General features: G+C 47.3%; 1 protein-coding gene across 2 annotated transcripts in view; it reads right to left on the bottom strand.

The window, feature by feature from the left end:
* CCND3 (cyclin D3) overlaps positions 1 to 18,211 on the bottom strand; it is a 66,768-nt gene that overhangs the window by 38,930 nt on the left and 9,627 nt on the right. The window lies entirely within an intron of this gene.

The raw sequence follows: 18,211 nt of genomic DNA, 5'->3' as shown, positions 1-18,211 counted from the left end.
GAGTAATGGTCTCAAGTTGCAGTGGGGGAGGTTTAGGTTGGATATTAGGAAAAGCTTTTTCACTAGGAGGATGGTGAAGTACTGAAATGGTTTACATAGGGATGTGGTGGAATCTCCTTCCTTAGAGGTTTTTAAGGTCAGGCTTGACAAAGCCCTGGCTGGGATGATTTAGTTGGGGATTGGTCCTGCTTTGAGCAGGGGGTTGGACTAGATGACCTCCTGAGGTCCCATCCAACTCTGATATTCTATGATTCTATGATAAAACACTCTAAGAGGCTACAAGTGTTTTAAAATCCTCAGATAAAAGCTAAATTTCAAAGTATTATTGATTCTCATCTCATCAAACCATATCAATCAATACCGAGTCAGGTCAAGAAGATCTAATAATTATCCATGAAAATGATACCCTGCTGTGGAATGGCTCAGATAAGACATGTGGAAAGGAAACTAGTAATTAACAAATAATCAGTATAAGTTATTAATATTATTGTTTTTTGTATTACAATGGTACCTAAAGGCCCCAGTCACATTCATGGCCCCATCGTGTTAGAAGCTGTACACAGGCATAGTAAGACTCTGCCCTGAAGAGCTGACAGTCTAAACAGACAACACAGAGGAGGATCAGAGGAGAGACTGAAGCACAGAGAGGGGAAGTAACTTGGCCAAGGTCACATAGCAGGTCAGTGGCAGAACTGGGAACAGAACCTCTGACCTTGTCTACACTTAAAAGTTTTGCCGGCATAGTTAACATGGCAAAGCTTCCCTAGTATGGATGCAGTTATACCGGTATTCAAGGGCATATACTGGTATACCTTATTCACGATTCAGTGAAGATATCCCAGTATAAAGCACCTTGTACCAGTACAACTGCATCCACAGAGACCACACTAGGGCTTTTACCAGCATAACTATGTCAGCAAAAAGCCACACCGTTCATCAACATAGTTATCCAGTAAAACTTTTTTAGTTTAGACCAGGCCTATGTCTTCTGAGACACACCCAAAGAGATTGATATCAGTGATAAAGAAAATGCTCATTTCCATGTGAGGTGTGGGGCTGAGGGTTAATGCAATTAATGAGTATAAAAGGAAATCAGAGCTGGGTCACTGAAGCCTAAAGGGAAGAAAAAACAAACCAGGGAAAAAAAATCCTGCACCCCCCACGAAGATAACGATCGAGTGCCACACCTCGGCTGACCTCAGCTCACTCTCATTGCATAGCTACTGAAACTGTAACTTGACAAACTGGCAGGGTGGGGCGACAAGCAAACTTCACATCTGTAAAGAGGATCCTTCACTGACTCCGCCCATCCCTCAACAACAGCTGGAAAGAGCATGTGCAGAGAAATCCTCAGCAAAACAAGAAAACTTCAGAGAGGATGTTTTTCTCCAAAGACCCTGGGAAGAGGTTTTATTTTTCTACCTAAAAATAAAATAGAAACATTCCATCTGTTGCTCTGTCTCTGTTTATCTCTGTGCCACATACTGTCCCTTGTGGTACAGAAGAGACAGGATTTGGCTGTGATGAATATAAAGGGGATTTTGTATTGAGGCTGCTGGACACAAACATACATTCTCTGTCTCTAGCTCCCTGATATCGGGTTTCATAGCATGGATCCAGTGGCCAGGGAATGGGCTGGTAACTACACAGCACCTGCATATGCAAAAGGGCTAAAATCCAGATGAACTGGCAGGCACAATTCTGGGGTGTAGATATGGAAGAAGGCAAGAAGCTACAGACTGCTCAGAGAGACAACCCCTGATGCCCCCTCACACTGTCAGATCTGCAACTGCTTTTTCCATAGCTCAACAAATTACACAGATACTTACATTGGAAACTTGCAGGGGCTGCAGATGCTGCTATGATCCTATAATAGGAATGATAGAAAAGCCATGTCTGTGACCCACGCCCTGGATTCCACCCACAGTCAATGCACAGGCCCCCCTGTGCAATGTCCTTTTTACTACAGCTTTGCATTTGGCCCTCTCTTTCCCTCTCCCGTTCTTTTTTTTTTATTACTCCTGTGTGGGTCTTTAGGAGATCTTTGCAGATGGTGGCCTGAAGTTTCAAAGCCTAATCAATGCATCCCAGCTTCTGCATTATCGGAGCTCTCAGAGGACGCCCTGTGACACACGTCCATGCCAGAAAGGTCAGAGATAAGTAAAAGGTCCTTTTGTGCTCCAGCTTCCCCGCCTGCAGTTTGTTGTCTGGGTTTCTTAGAATCTATCTCCTTTTGAAAGAAGAAAGAAAAAAAACACAACTTCATGTTGACTGCGACAGATAGTGCTTCCATCGGCATCTGGCGCTCTGCTTCATAACGCCCAGAGAGCCTCGCCTGCGCGGCACAGGCAGGGCCCTGTCTGTAAGGATAGCTTTATACTCACTGCAAAGGGCAAGAGGCCCTTGTGGCTGGCTGCATCTTCAAAGGTGGTCGAGCAATCAAAGTTGCATGTGAACTAGGTGACTGGCTTGCCTGTGAAAATTTGCATGTTCACAAGATGGCTTGTGCCTTGGAACGAAGCCCCTAGCATGGCAGAGCTGAAATGTAATGCATTACCACACACAAATGTGCTATTTATCTTGCACGTCTGCATGAGAGTATATTAACAAATGAGGCTTCATACAGGGTGAAACTAACCCCTGCAAGGAGCCATCACAACGCCTATGCACCACCTAAGCATCACTTCAGTCCTCCAACTTGAGCTTAAGCACTGCATAGGCTGTGAGCTGGCTCTTTGCACTCACCCCATAGTCAGTTAGCCAAAGAACGTTCATAACATGGAATGCCTTTGGTGAAAGGTGCTACCGACATGTATTGTGTGATGAATAAACTTATGATTCATATTACATTATCAGTGTAATGGAGTGGCCTGCCCCTTTGCCAGCCAACCTGATCCTATTAGGCCTGCCCGCTACATATGCAATAGAGTATGTATGGTAGAACCAGCTGAGTATGGAGGTACTGATTCCCCTATAAAGGGCAGCAGAAAGCAACCAGAGAAGGGGCTGCCAGGGAGTTAGGGCATGTTTACGCTTGCAGCTGTAATTCCCCCCTGGAGGAGACAAAGCCCTGCTAGCATTCTAAAACTGCAGCAGCAGGAGGGGATAGTAAGGTGGGTGTGTTGTGTGTGTGTCAGTCACACCCCCAGCTCGAAGAGTAGGCCTACCAAAGCAGGGAATGGCTGTTGGGACAAACAGACTCAAGCAGGAAAACCCAAGTCTTCGGCGAGAGGCCTCGAGGCTAGGAAGGCCTGGGGGCCCCCTGGTGAGAAAGATGGGTAGTATGGACATGTTGCAGACTTTAGAACTTTATTTTGGGAATTATTTTTGTTGGGAGGGGTGTGACTGAGCCAGAGAAGAGTTGTTTGATTTAAGGGGCTCTGAGCTGAAAATGAGGGAAAATGAGGCAGGGTACTTGCAGAGTGACCTCAGGCCCTGGGGAGCTACTTGGGAAGTGGTTGGCCTGTTAACAATCAGCAGTTAATTATCAAGTGCTAATTATTATTAATTAGATAGCAATCCCAGCATGTTAAGCACTGGACATCTTGTACAATGACACAAATTGCTCAGCCCATTTTGTTGGATTAATTTTGCAACCCACTTACATAAGAACATAAGAACGGCCGTACCGGGTCAGACCAAAGGTCCATCTAGCCCAGTATCATGTCTACCGACAGTGGCCAATGCCAGGTGCCCCAGAGGGAGTGAACCTAACAGGCAAAGATCAAGTGACCTCTCTCTTGCCATCCATCTGCATTCTCTGACAAACAGAGGCTAGAGGACTTGCCCTGTCCATAACAATCTAGAGCATTGTTATGGCTCCGAGAGGTAACTTCTGGCAGGGGGTTCTATGGCTGTGACATGGCTTGTGACTTTTGCTCTCTCTAACATAACAATAAGCAGGAAATGTCCAGTTATGGGTTTGGGAGGGCAGGACGGGTTAATGTCCATTAGATAATGTCTCTGATATTTTTAATAGGTGATAAATTACAAATTAATTGGATGTGAGCAGTAAGGAAGCAAAATCTGCATTAACTGAGTTGCAGAGATATGGGGGAAAAGCATTGTTCAATAGCGGTCAACTTTTGGTCTAGCCGTGCTCTCACAGCAGCTACTGGGAATCTGACCATTGACTTCAGAGTCATGCCAACACTGAGTGCTCTTGCAAATCCCACACATGTGGTTGAATTAGTTAACGTCTGTAACGTTTGTAAAGGGCTCTGCAAATGTAGATCTCTATCCACCAGGTAGCGCAATTATGATGATGTGGTGACAACGTCAAGGAACGTTGGGATGAATTTCACATATGAGAGACAACTTGAGACGTGGAATAAAGCTGAGGTGTGGTCTATACTAGGAACTTATGTCACTAGAGCTACGTGGCTCAGGGATGTGGAAAATCAACAGCCCTAAGCAATGTAGTTATACTGACCTAACCCCCGGTGTAGACAGCACTACATTAACAGGACATCATTAGAATTTAGTGGTGAGGGAGAGGCAGTCTGCAGTCAGATCACTTCCTTACTTTACCACTGACCTGCTGCATTACCTTGGGCAAGTCAGTTAGGCCCAAATCCTCAATGGTATTTAGGCATCTAAATCCCATTGAAATCAGTTTGAGTTAGGCCCCTAAATACCTTGGAGAATGTGGGCCTTCCTGGATCCCTGCCTCGGTTTCCCTATCTGAAAAGTATTTTGAGATCTGTGGATGGAAATACAGCAATAACTGGCTTTTATAAGAGTTAAGTGTTATTTATATTTGGTGGGTTATTAATTTCCAACTGCAGTATAAATACAAGTTGCTTATGTCTTTAGTGGAAAGAGTCAAAGGCATCTAGCATTGATCTATGAATCTTTGTATTGATCCACTCTTCCTCCCTGCATTCCTCCTGTAGTTTCCATTGGAAAAGCCTCTTATACTGTATTGCTGTGAGCTCTTCAACAGCTATCACTTTTTATTTCTGTTACAGGTTTCACAGCAGACGAAGTGAGCCCTGCGTATAGTTTGTGCTTCGTTGTGTTGAACTGGTCGAGCGCTTTGGGATATGAATTGCACTGTGCAAAGGTGACAGATCATGACAAAACGCTGTTTTATTTAGTGAGAAGATGACTCATATGGTTTTGTTCGTTATAGTGGTGACAAGCTTAAAAAGAACATTACACAAAATAATGCAGAAATAATAGGGGAAATCAGCTTACATAAAAGGAGAACAGTCTAGCTCCACAAAGCCCCATCATCATTACACCACACAGTGGTCTAAATGCACACTGGAATCCCAACCCTTTGAGTTAAGTGACACAGGCAGTTATCCACAGGCAGATAATATGAGAGGAAGGATGGTTCTGTGGCCTAGGCTGGGACTCAGGAAATTGGGCTTCAGATCCCAGCTCTGTCTCAGCTCCCTGTGTAAATCAAATAATCTCTCTGTGCCTCAATTACCCATCTGTAAAATAGACATCATCCTATCTGATATATTTCTTCTGCCCCTTTGTCTGTTTAGATTGGAATTTCTTCTGGGGACTCTCTCTTACTATGGGTATGTACAACACTTTGCACAATTAGACCCAGATCATGGCTGAGGCTTCTAGATGTGACTGCAATTTAAATAATTAATAACAACTTGTCTCTCAAAGTTGTCCTCTACAGAATTGTTTCAGGACACCACCTTACATCACATACAATAGTAAGTCTGAAAGGTAGAGCACAAACATTCATCTAAATGTCATGTATAACCGCATACTCATCAAGTCAAAGACCTCCAGAAAGACCAACCACGTGTGTTGGAAACCCCCAATAAGCCATTCTAGCAAGAGATGATTCAGTTTACTCAGATCATTATACTAATTTGATATGCCAATGGACAGTGTATTTTCATTTTCAGGCATGAAATTACCTTCATTAATAATTAGTTTATAAGCTCTCTGGGGCAGGAAGATTTCTTCCTATGTACTGTATAGCACTTAACACAGCAGGGCCCTGATCCTGACTGAGGCTTTTGGGAGCTACAAAAAAGAAGAAATAATAATGCTTTTTTTTTTTTTTGCACCCAATGGCCATCAGATTCCCAGGTGGATTTTGCTTGATACAATTTTGTCTTTTCTTTTTAGCCTGTGGCTTTTGGGCCAGATCCTCATCTGCTGCAAATCTGTGGGGCTTTGTTGACTTCAACAGGAGCAAATGCTCAGCCTTTCTGAAAATCCAGGCCAATGTGTCTCAAGCTGAGCACCCAAAATCAGAAAACGTAGGCTTCAGTGTATGCATCCCAACCACCACAAAGAGCTGAGCTTCTTTCAGTGTGCCATTCCTAACTGTGAGTGCCTCTGTTTGCGAGCAGCAGAGATAGTCAATACAAATAAGACACAGAAGAGGAAGATGCCAGGCCAAAATCTGCTGTCAGTACCCAGGCAACAACACTAATGTCAACTGGTGTGCATAACTTTAAAAAGAATTCGACTCACTCGGCCCCAGCATGTGCAAACCTATTTTTACCACCCGTTAGCCCAGGGCCAGCAACTATATTATAGCTACCCATAACTGTTTGTTTACTTCCTGCAGGGTGTAAATGAAGAAATGGAAAATAAATGCTCAATAACGATTAACTCAGTTCACCTGCACAGATTGATGGTTGGGTGCACAGCTGACAACTGCAATGGTGCCCTACACACAAATAGCTTTTTACTCCCCTTCTCCCATCACTTTTTGCATGTGCAAATCTGGCTCACCCAAGACCTTGCACAAGCAGCTACGTGCTGGAGGAAGATGTATCTGGCTGCACACTTTAAACTAGGTTTGCAAACCACTGATTTGGAGGTGCTAAGCAAAAGCAGCGTCTTGAAAACTGAGCTTGCGTTGGCTGTCCTGAACCACCAAAGGGGTTTATTTAGGTCTGGCTGAGGTACATCCTTTTTAGCAATTCAGTCTGTGCTGAGATCATAGAGAATTTTAAAGAGGTTCAACAATACTGGCAAAGGCAAACACCAAATGCAATGGAGGAGAGGTAAGTGACCGGAACATAATAGTATGGAATGTTGACCAACACATACAAATATATAGGCCTACACATACTCATATATCAGTTTCCAGTATAAGATCTTTCTAATCCTTCTTATGGCACCTCAGTTTCTGACATGCAGGGATCAGGTAAGTGTGACTGGTTGTACATAATGCCTGTATCTTACCGCAACAGATTTTGCAGAGATAATGATCAGGCTCACAAATAGCGCTGGGCAAATAACACATTTTTTGGTTTTCTGGTGATTTTAAAAACTTGAAAAGGGAAAATTAATTTCAGGCTGAACCAAAATCAACGTTTTTCAAAATTTTTGGAAAATTAAAAAGTTTAAAAAGAAACCATTCTGAGTAAAAAGAAGCAAACACATTTCATTTCAATTTTGAGCATTTTGAATGTTTTAAAATAAAAAATAAAAGGAAAGGAAATTTCAACCCAAAATATCAAAACAGTTCCTTTCAGAAATGTCAGAATAAATTTTTTTGATTCTTTTCAGAATTTTTGCTTTAGTTTTTTTTCTGACTGAAACTATTTGGTGAATTCGATACGCATCCGCGAACCACTTTGGTGCCGCTGAGTCTCCATTGTTCACCGAACAAAAGCCTAGTGTGAAAAATGTCACCCAGTTCTACTCACAGTTGCTGGAACACACATGTTGGCAAATGATCAGCAAAGGGGAGGGGGAAGAAAGAAGTTCCCTGAAACGCAGGTCTCTGGTACTATTGTGATTGATGCATATGGCACTAGTGTCTAGAGACCCCAGACAGGATCAGGGCTCCATTGTGCTATTCTCCTCCCTCGTTTCACTTGCATTGTTTAATTTATTGGGAAGCCAGACCGGCTAATATTGGGGTTACAGGGTACCCCCTCTGCATGGATCCACCCCTCCCACATGGAAATTAGGGTGTCAGGTGCCTCAGTAGCACAGCAGACCCCAAGAGGACTGGGAATGCAGGAAGGGTCATGCATACTTGCCTCTGAAGCCACATGGGAGAACTGACATGCTGAGGAGGATTCTGGCAAAGCCCTGAAGCGCGAGCCAGTGGTGGAATAATTTGGGGAAATGTCCACAAAGGGAGTCCAGCTGGGTTTTCTCCTTTCCTGGAGTTATTCCCAAAAAAGTGGTTGATCCTGGCCTTGGCTGTTAATGAAATTAAATATACCAGACCAATAAAGGACAGAGCTTTCATCTTATCCTTTCACTGGCTTGGTGAAATCTAAACAGGGCTGATTTGAAAGGTACTTTCCACAATCATTCCCTCCACCTGTGCTTGCCTATTCTCAGTCCCTTCCTTCCCTAAAGTAAGGATGTGAGTCCCTTCCTTCCCTAAAGTAAGTGTGTGTGTGTGGGAGGGGGCACATATTTGAGTTTAGGATTAATTAGTCATTTTTTAATTAAAAACTCTCTCTGAGCAAATCCTCAGCAGTGCTTCTCTGTCAGAGAGCAATCCAAAGCAGGCTTACAGTCACTGAATCTCTGGGCAAGTGCACATTTATGTTTCCATGAGAAGGGACCCTGCCTGCAAAGCGCCAGTTGAAGACAAAGGCAACTGTGGCTGCAAAATTAATTGCACGATAGAGCCCATAAGGTGTGGACGTATTGCATGTCGCCACTTGCATGTATAATGCTGGCCTGCAAGCCCACAACAAAGACAATTTAGCTGTTGTCTGTTCCCGAGATTAGCCCTGATTCAGCCACCAGTAACCCGCTACTAGTGTAAACCCTACGAGAAGCCAAGGAAAGATGCCATTTGCACCAGCTGAGCTTACTCTCGTTTCAAGCCTAGTTGAGCTTGACTGGTGCAAATAGCGGCATTGTCTGACTGCACGAGGAGTCTGAACCAGTACAGCACACCAGTCACTGGCTACTGACGGCTAAATCCCAAGTATAGACAGTGCTAGAAGATAGGGGATACTGCTACTAACTAAAGGCTAGGTTATGCCCAGTCATGTGGAGGTGCATCGAGAAGAGAATTCAGCCCAGTAAAGATTGTAGCAATGAGTGCTGGAACACGTGCTTACCCATCTGCCTGCTCTTGCTCCCATTTAAGTTCATGTTTTTGAGACTCCCATGTGAGTGCTATGTTAGTAACAAAGAATGACAGAGCTTGCAAAGGGCCCAGGAGGCAGAACTGCACTAGCTCCCACTTCTGCTCTCAAATAGGAAGTTGATAAACCTCTCTCAGTTGCAAAAAAAAAATCAGATTTCAAAATCTTCTGAACAGGGTTCCAAGCCTCCCAGCCTTCCTCTCGTTAACCCTTTCATGAGGCCAACCTCCTCCCAGCTGCACCTGAGTGCTGGTGAGCGGCTGGGCTGGGTGACATCCGACACCCCTGCGCCGTCTTGCTCAGATCTTTGGCTTTTTTTTTTTTCCGAGCCGTTGCTTATTTTCTCTCGTAACGTTGCTTTTATCTCAGGGCCTATCGCATGTCAAATCTGCTTTCATCAATAATCAGGTTGGGGGTGGGAGGGAGGAAAAACTGCTGTCTCAGTTAACATGCGTGCACACACACACAAAAGTAGCAAGAAAGTAGAAACTTGATGCCACTGTAACCGATCGCATGGCAAAATTTGTCACCTTTTGAGTTACACATGCTCGACTCCTGATAGGTAGATCCCAAACACGTGGGGCAGCGTGGTTTTTAATCAGCGCTCATCTCCCCACCCCGAAACCCTGATTCTAAGATGCACATCCTGAGCCACACATCTCGGGAAGGAATGGTTTTAAGCCACCGTTGAGCCTCCCATACACTGGGCCTGTCCACCCGCTGCCATAATTTAGAGCAGCCCCAGTGGCTTCTCTAACTTACCCTACCTGCAGTATCTCCCTATGGATTGCTCCACCAGATTGGAATAGTCAGAGTGTAGTTCACTCTGGCCACATGCCTCTATCACCTGGCACTGTCAAGAGGACATGGCATAGAGCTTTTATGCTAGACTTATGCTGCAAAATTTCCCTTCCCTGTGGTAATCTGATAATAGAGGGTTCTTCAATCTAGCTGATGAAGATATAACAAGATCCAATGGCTTGCAGTTGAAGCTAGACAAATCAGACTAGAAATAAGGCACAAATTTTTAAGAGATGATATTTAACCATCAGAACAATTTACCAAGGGTCGTGGTGGATTCTCCTTCACTCTCAAATTTTACATCAAGATTGGATGAATATAACATAAGAACACAAGAACAGCCATACTGGGTTAGACCAAAGGTCCATCTAGCTCAGTATCCTGTCTTCCGACAGTGGCCAATGCCAGGTGCCCCAGAGGGAATAAACAGAACAGGTAATTATCAGGTGATCCATCCCCTGTTGTCCATTCCCAGCTTTTGGCAAACTATGTTTCTCTAAAATGCTCTAGTTCAAACAGGAATGCATGCAGGGCAGTCCTATGGCCTCTCTTATGCAGGTGATAAAACTAGATGATCACAAAAGTCCGATCTGACTGTATAATCTATGAATTGGGGGAGATATGTCTAGGTTCCAGCCCATTTACACTGACAGAGTGACGTAAACGGCTGGGTCATGGCTCAGAATATGGTCTGGGTTGTTCTTACTAGACAGTGCTATGGAGTTATGACAACATTGCAACTGGTTCCAGGTGATATACCTTAGAGTCTGTTCCAGGTGGGCACAGAAAACCCACACAGGTGGGTAGGATTCCATGTGAACATGGGAATCTGGTACAGGTTTTTCTCTCCCTCCTTATCATCAATGAAAGAAACATCAGTGCAGGCTTTCGCGACTAATGCTTTTCAAATAGGGTGAGTGCCAGCAAGCCCCACCCCAGATTGTTGTGTTTACTTGAATTATATTCAACCTATTTGTGAAATGTTTCCAGGAGAGATAGCACCTTCTCCCTTCTCTGATCATCTCAGTGCCTGCAGCCATTTCCTTCTGGTCTGGGGCTGGCACATCCGATGTAGGGCTGGTGCAGAGAGACAGTGGGGACACAGCGAACAGACACAATGGCTCAGCCATTGGAACACAGGAACAGAGCCGCCCTTAGGGGCAGGCAAGCAGCGCAGCTGCCTTGAGTGTCAATTTTTGGGGGCTCCGAATCACTGTGCCACCTGGCCCTGGTGGCAAAAAATAGTAAAACACCTTGGGCCAGGATTTGCAAGACCAGAAGTCCACATGGTCTGTTATCCTATCTATACCAATGGCTGGTGCCAGCCACTTCAGAAGAAGGTGCAAAGAAACCCATAATGGGCAATTATAGAATAACCTGTCCCAGGGGAAGATTGTTCCGGTGTCCAGGCTGTCAGCGGTTGGTTTGGAGCCTGAAGCACGAGGGTTTATCACACTTTCAACTATGTCTGCACCGTCGTGCTACCAAAACAGCGTTCACGTGTCCCCAGATCCTGCCTGGTCCACACTCCCCTTGTGCATGCCCTTCCCAGCAGGAATCATTTGCCCTCGGGTGGGGAAATGTGCATGGAGACCAATGCTGGCTCAGCATGGCTGCAGACATGCATCAGCATGCTGATCGTGCCCTGGCTCCCTTGGCAATGTGCCATTGTGCCTCCCTTCCTCATGTGATGTAATTTGCAGTGGGCCTCTACAAGAGGTGCCTACCGTATGATTTTCCACTCCAGGCAGAGTCTGGTCAGCTAACTTCCGCCCTGTGCCCTCACTGCTGACTGTGGTTTTCCTGCAGCACTCGCATGCGCAGCACAAACCTGAACCTGGCCCATTTTGTCTAGGTGAACAGGTGTTCGGTGCTCCCCCCACCCCCTTCCCTCTGCTCTGTCTCTTGTATCTGACTATGATTAAATCGAACCTGTTCAACCGCCGAGCCAGATGTGGGGCCCTGCTCATTTGTTACGAAAAGGAAAAGAAAACGAGATTGCAAGTGGTGACAGTTGTTCGCAGGTGAAGTGTGACCTGCAGCCCTTTGCATACCCCCAAGCCACAGGCTCTCACCCGGGTGCCGTGGGAACTCTGTACGCTCGCTGCAGAGACAGCCTGGGAGCCCCCGAGCGAGTTAGGAGCCAGTTGCCATGTTAGGAGCTGGCCGTCAAGCACAGGCGCAAGTCTATGCACAGGAGAGCCGGTTCGGCTAAAAGATGTACCCCAGAACGTGAATGGACCCCCGATCCTCAATATTCACCCCAAAGCAGGCCCCATTACACCCCAGACTGAGGCACTGCTCTGCCCCTTCTGATCCCAGCACAGATTCTATCACCCCAGCCCCAGAGAGCCCTCTCTCCATCTGACCCCAGCACAGACCTCATCACCCCAGCCCCAGAGAACCCCCTTCCCTGTCTGACCCCAGCACAGACTCCATTATCCACAGCCCTAGGGAGCCCTCTCCCCATCTGACTCCAGCACAGTCCTTATTATTCTCTGCCCTCTCTCTGTTAGGCCCTGTCAGGCATAAGCTTCATTTCTCCAAACCCCAGGGGCCCTCTCCCCCTCTGACCCCAGCACAGACCCTGTCTCCCCAGCCTGAGCAAATCAAACTCCCCAACTGACACCAGTTCACACACCGAGGGAGTCTGTCTTTAGGGCATGCTCCACCTCACCCCCTGCCCCAATCCATCCCGCGTTCACTAGTCTTCCTTTGCCTAAACATGTTCTCACCTTATTTGAACTCTTTTAAATTCACTTTTAATGTGATAGAGAGCACCGTGGGATTTCCCAGAATGCCACAGCCAGCCAGCCCGGTCAGCTAGGTCCCTCTGAGTGCAGCCCCCCTGGGGACCAAAGCCAGATGTCTGTTTGGAGTGGGGTGGTTAGGGGAATGAACAGACCAGAGGGGAGGGGAGTCAGTAAATCTGCTGAGGCGAGTTAACAGGGGTTAAAGAGACAACTTTAGACCTAAAGAGGAAGAGATGGAGACATAAGGGAGGAGGGGAGGGAGGGAGGAAGGAAGGGAGATTATATCCGACCCCATCCCCAGAGCTGGGAGCGTGAACAGACAGAACGAGCAGTGAACCCTATCATTGTCTCCCAGCTGGTGCAGATCCCCAGAGACGGGCTGCGGGTCGCAGCCCTCTCGGAGCACGGCTGCTTGTCTGTGCGAGGCTTTATCAGTAGCTATTTCTCTCTCTCTCTCCCCGCTTACTGTCCATTTCCAAAAAGGCGGGAGATGGGCTACGCAGAATCAGCAGCGTATCCTGAACAGCTGCCACCCACCGGCCCCTATCTCTGTCTGTCTGTGTCTCTCTGGCTTTCCAATGCTGCTTATGATGTCCCACGAGGAGCAAAACTCCTACTGCCTGGTTAACGAGTGGAAACAGGACTGAGGCATGAACTTAAGCCCTGCATCTGAATGATCCTGGATTTCAGAGGGGCTTGGATTCAGGGTTCCTGTTAGTCCCCAAAGACTCAAGACCCTCATTGATTTCAATGGGCTTTGGATCAGGCTCTTAACAAAGATGACTGGGTAAAGGCCCTGAGCAGTCATGGGGCAAAGGGATGATGACCCAGGTCTTGGGCATATGTCCTGGAGCCTGAAGCCTCCTTTCCTCCTAAGACAGGTGCGTGGGAGACAAGGGGCGGGTAAGGTCAAGGTCTCTTTAGGGAGCACTGCGAAGGAGCTACCTAGTGGATGAAGATGGAGCCTGGATTCCCTTCTTGCTCCAGGGACAAAGGCAGGGCAGTGGGGGAAGTCGTGACTGATAGATTACAGAGGCTGCATGGTCATCTCACTCCAGGAGAGAGGTGGTTTCTCTGTGAAGCAAAGTGAGGCAGCCTCTGGTCGAGACCCACTTTTCCCGTCCGCAAATATGATGTGTGACAAATGCCCATGAAAGTGCCACTCGTACAGACCCCCGCTAGGCTGCTTACGTCTGTGCCTGCTGGCATTATCTCAGGGCTACTGCTTCCCTTATAGCAACTTATTACCTTTGCCAAAGTCCATTGGCAGCTTTGGAAACTTCTTGCTTTCCACTAGCCAGAAAATTAACTCTAAGCTTCATATAGGGACTCTTTAAAATTTAAATCTTGTGAGTTCCAAGTCAGCACCAGGTTTATATACAGGGTTCCAAGTATTTTGCTCATCAGCTGGTGTTATTTTATTCTTTGCTTACCTCTAGGATAAAATCTAACTGAGTAACCCAATGGGGAAATCAAAAATTTGCAGGTATGCCTTGGGGATGTAGGGTCTTTGGAGACTCTTTATGCACTCGCTGTAACACAGAGGGTTCTTTACGAACAGCTGCACATTTATTTTCAGGGGTGCTGAGCAACCAGAGCGCCTACTGAAGTCAACGAGTGCTGCAAGAGCTCAGCTTGTTTCAAAATCAGGCCATGAAGAAACAGCACTGCTGATCAAAGGATGTTTAAACCCTCTCCGCCTTAGGGTTTCCAACTTAGACGTTTTTTCCATGAGGGGGACCCTTTTCTGATTACAATGAATAAACCCCAGTCTTTGTCCTTTATGGGATCTTTCTTCTGCTGATGGTGAAAATTCAAATGCCACCTGAAAGTTGGGGGTGGGGGAGCTGGATTTGATCAAATAAGGATAGGCCCAAACCTTAGGAGGTTCAGATTGCTCAGATAAGGTTCTGTATTGGGGTTACTTTTCTGACTCCTTAGAGTTTCACTCATCACCACTGGAAGTGTCTCCAAAAGCTCAGAAAGCTTCTGGATTCCACCTGTGACAGGTTCAGCAGCAAGCCATGCTCACACTGGGCACTAACAAACTAGGGCCTTGAAGTCCAGTTTACTGATGCCCCTTGGCTGCTCAGAGCCCCATTGAAACATACCAGAGGTGAAAGTAAGCTGGTACGGGCCGGTATGGAAGACTGGTAAGAAAAGGAGACTGGTTGACGGTGGGAAAAGCCTACCCCCTGCATAAGAATAGTTTAAACTCAGCTGTTCCCTGAGTGGTTCAGCCCTCGGGGTTAGAAGTGGTTTCTGATATCCTTGTTAATTTCACTCACAGTAGCTGGGGAGAGTAGGGGTGTGTGTTTGACCATGGCAAGGGCAATCCTTGTCTGCCCCCAGGGATGAAGGGATCTCTCTCCAATACTAATATACACAACAAATACAAGCATTTGGCTGCACAGCTTAAATCCAGAGCTAATAAAAGCAGGGGGAAGGGGAAAACTCACTGCCACATTGGTTTCTTGTCTCCTCCTTCCCTCTCCTCCTCTTCCAGCCAGGCTGCAGACAAGGCTCTGCATTCCTCCCCCTACCCCAGCAGGGGTTCTCCTCTAGGCTCTAGCTTGCAGTAGGGACACTGGCTGAGATGCCTGCTGCTGCTGCCTGCATAAGAACAGTTTAAACTCAGCTGTTCCCTGCGCAGTTCAGCCCTCCAGGATTACAAGCCATTTCTGGCATCCTTGTTAATTTCACTCCCAGTTGTTGTTGGGGGCGGGAAGGTGTGTGTGACCATGGCAGAGGCAGTTCTTTTCTGCCCCCAGGATCAGGGGATCTCCTATACACAAAAAACACAATCAAAATCAGGAACCATTTCCAAGTTCAAATCTATCCCATTCCCTCCCCAGCAGAGGATCATGGTTGTGATGTCCAAACTGCTTGCAGATCCTCTTTGAAATGTTACTGAACTGCACAGGGAACAGCTGAGTTTAAACTGTTCTTATGCAGGAGGCAGGCTTCTCCCTCCCTCAGCCAGTCTCCCTGCTGCAAGCTGCAAGCTAGAGGGAAGCCCCTGCAGCTGCTGCTCAGTGCCAGGCAGGGAGAAAGCATGGAGCCTAGTGACCACAGCCTGGCTGGAGGAGGAGGAGGGAAGACACGGAGAAAAATGTGACAGTGAGTTTTCACTTTTTCAGGCTTATTCCAATAGTAAAGTTTTATTACAGACAGTCCTGGTAGTAGTAATAGTAGCTTTATTTTCTCTTTCTATGTCATGCAATGGGAGGGATCCATGAAGTACGTAGGAGAGATGGGTTGCTTGTGATTGGACCATATGGGTAAGAAATGTAAATTACTTTCACCCCTGCCCAAACCCCAGGGCTCCCATCCACCTCTGCAGCAGTAGCTCCGGGGGTGATTTAAAGGGCCCGGCTCCTAGCTTCAGCTGAATCCCTGAGCCCTTTAAATCCTGATTTAAAGGCCCTGGGATTTAAAAGTCCCATCTCTTCCGATAGAGGCCACACCTCTTCCAGTTGAGGCCCCTCCCCCTCCGCAGGACTCTGGAGTACCGGCAAGTCCTTTAAGTTACTTTCACCCCTGAAACAAACAAAAAACTTCCTACAGCCCGGGCCTTATGGAAGAGCTCAGAAAGGCTCCTTCAATCCAAATCAAATACAGTGAAACCCCGCTTTAACGTGATGTTTGGGGTCCAAAAAATTCCATCGCGATAAATGCGGGGTCACAGTATAGCGGGGTTTCAAGCTGGTCAGTTTAAATCAGTGGTCCCCAACACGGTGCATTGATGTGTGCCGCCTAGTGCCCTCAGTGCCTAGTGCCCAGCAGGGGAGAGAAGCCGCAGCCCCGCGTCTGCTGGGGACAGAGAGCACCGGCACCCGCAGCCCTGGAGTTCTCTGTCCCCAGCAGGCGCGGGACTGCGGCTTCTCTCCTCTGCTGGGCACTAGGCAGGGGCACATCAATGTCCTGGCGGGCGTCATGGCGTTGGGGACCACTGGTATTAGGCCTTAAATGGGAGCCAACTTATGATCATGTTATATGAGATTTCGCGTTATGGCGGGGTATGTTATTGCGAGGTTTGACTGTATGTAGCTTCGTGCAGCCAAAGTTGAAGCACTTCATCAGGGAGCTTTTCCAACTAGCATGCTCCTCCTTTGGTCAAGGAGGGGATGGTGCCACATACCAGCCACTCTGGACCACTCAGAATACACCTCCATAATATGCTGAGGGAATTATTTATGCTGGCCCAGCTCTGCTACCCTGACTATCCCTGCATGGGAAGGGTAGGCAGCTCTGCTCTGCTCAGGCAGAGAATATCAACACTCTTCCCTAGCTCAGGTCACTGGGATCCCAAACCCCCAGCTAAATTCCTGAAGCCATGCAACCTGGAGGAGTAGGATTCCCTCCCCCAGCCCCACCCAGCAAGGGCACCACCCGCCATGTGGTTTCCTGAAGACGATAGGCAGCTCGTCAAAAGCACCGGCAAGAAACCCAAATGTGGTAAAGTGCTGAGATAAGCGGCCCCTTTCGAGTGAGAGAGCTGTTGGCGCTGGGCCTTGGGAGCAAGGCTGTCACTGCACAGGGCCGGCAACACCTTGCTCTTTGCAAAGCGATCAAAGGCACATGCAATGCGGCACCGTGGCTTGGGTGCACCTCTGGCTCAGAAGCAGAGATGGGCTTCCTCTGGCAAGCTGTCACCCATGGGGGGAGGTGCACAAGTGGCTCAGACATGAAAGGATGCAGACATAGTCCTGTCCTCCCTTTCACTCCAGCACCAGGTTTACCAGGGAGATTATGCTCATCTTACTCCGCATTTACTTATCTTGCAGTCTGAAGGCACTTTAGAGGCTGCTTAAGGGCTGGGCACATAGCTGAAGTGAGGCCTGGGGGAAGCCGAGCTCATCGGCAAATCTGCCAACCCTAGACAATTTTGGGTCTGGTTCAGTAGACACAGGGTTAATTCCATTCACCTCCTTGGTGTCGTGGCAACAGGACATCACATTCGTAATCAGGGATGGGCCTGGACCAAAGTCTCAGATCCAAAATTTGAGGATGGCTAGATCCAGAGCCAAATTATATGGCTGCCTCTCTCCCCAATCGCTATAGTGGGTCACATCAAAACCCTGGATCTGAGGAACCTCAGACTTTGGATGGGTTCAGATCCGGGTATAAAGTAGGCAGTTCAGGCCCAATTCTCATCATGATAGATGAGAAGAGATCTATTTACATGGACATTTTGTCTGAGGGCTCATTCCCACAACCCAGGTTGCAAGGGGGAGGTAGAATCCTGCACGGCAGCAGCCCCAGTCTCTGGAACGAAGAGGAGTTTGAGTCTGAATTTTCTGAACTCAAATGTCTCCTGCTTACCCTGCCCCCTAATGTTTGGACCAGAAACTGTTAATAGAACATGGCCTTGAGCTCAGCTTCCGCTTCTGCTAATATCAGCCTGGGAGGAAATCAAAGTCTGTGATAGATGGCAGGAAGACAGTGGTATGGATCTTTGCCCAAGTGGGGGATGTGGAGTTGCACCCCAGGCTCTGTGTGTATGGCGTGAACCTGTGACTCTGTGCCCGCAAATGGGTATCTGGATTCATGACCTTCAGGGGATGTGGAGTTGTGTCCTGAGTGGACCTGGGTGGA

Source organism: Gopherus flavomarginatus, chromosome 5 (genome assembly GCF_025201925.1).
Source record: "Gopherus flavomarginatus isolate rGopFla2 chromosome 5, rGopFla2.mat.asm, whole genome shotgun sequence".
Lineage (NCBI taxonomy): Eukaryota > Metazoa > Chordata > Testudines > Testudinidae > Gopherus > Gopherus flavomarginatus.
This window is presented reverse-complemented; position numbering and strand designations above follow the sequence as displayed.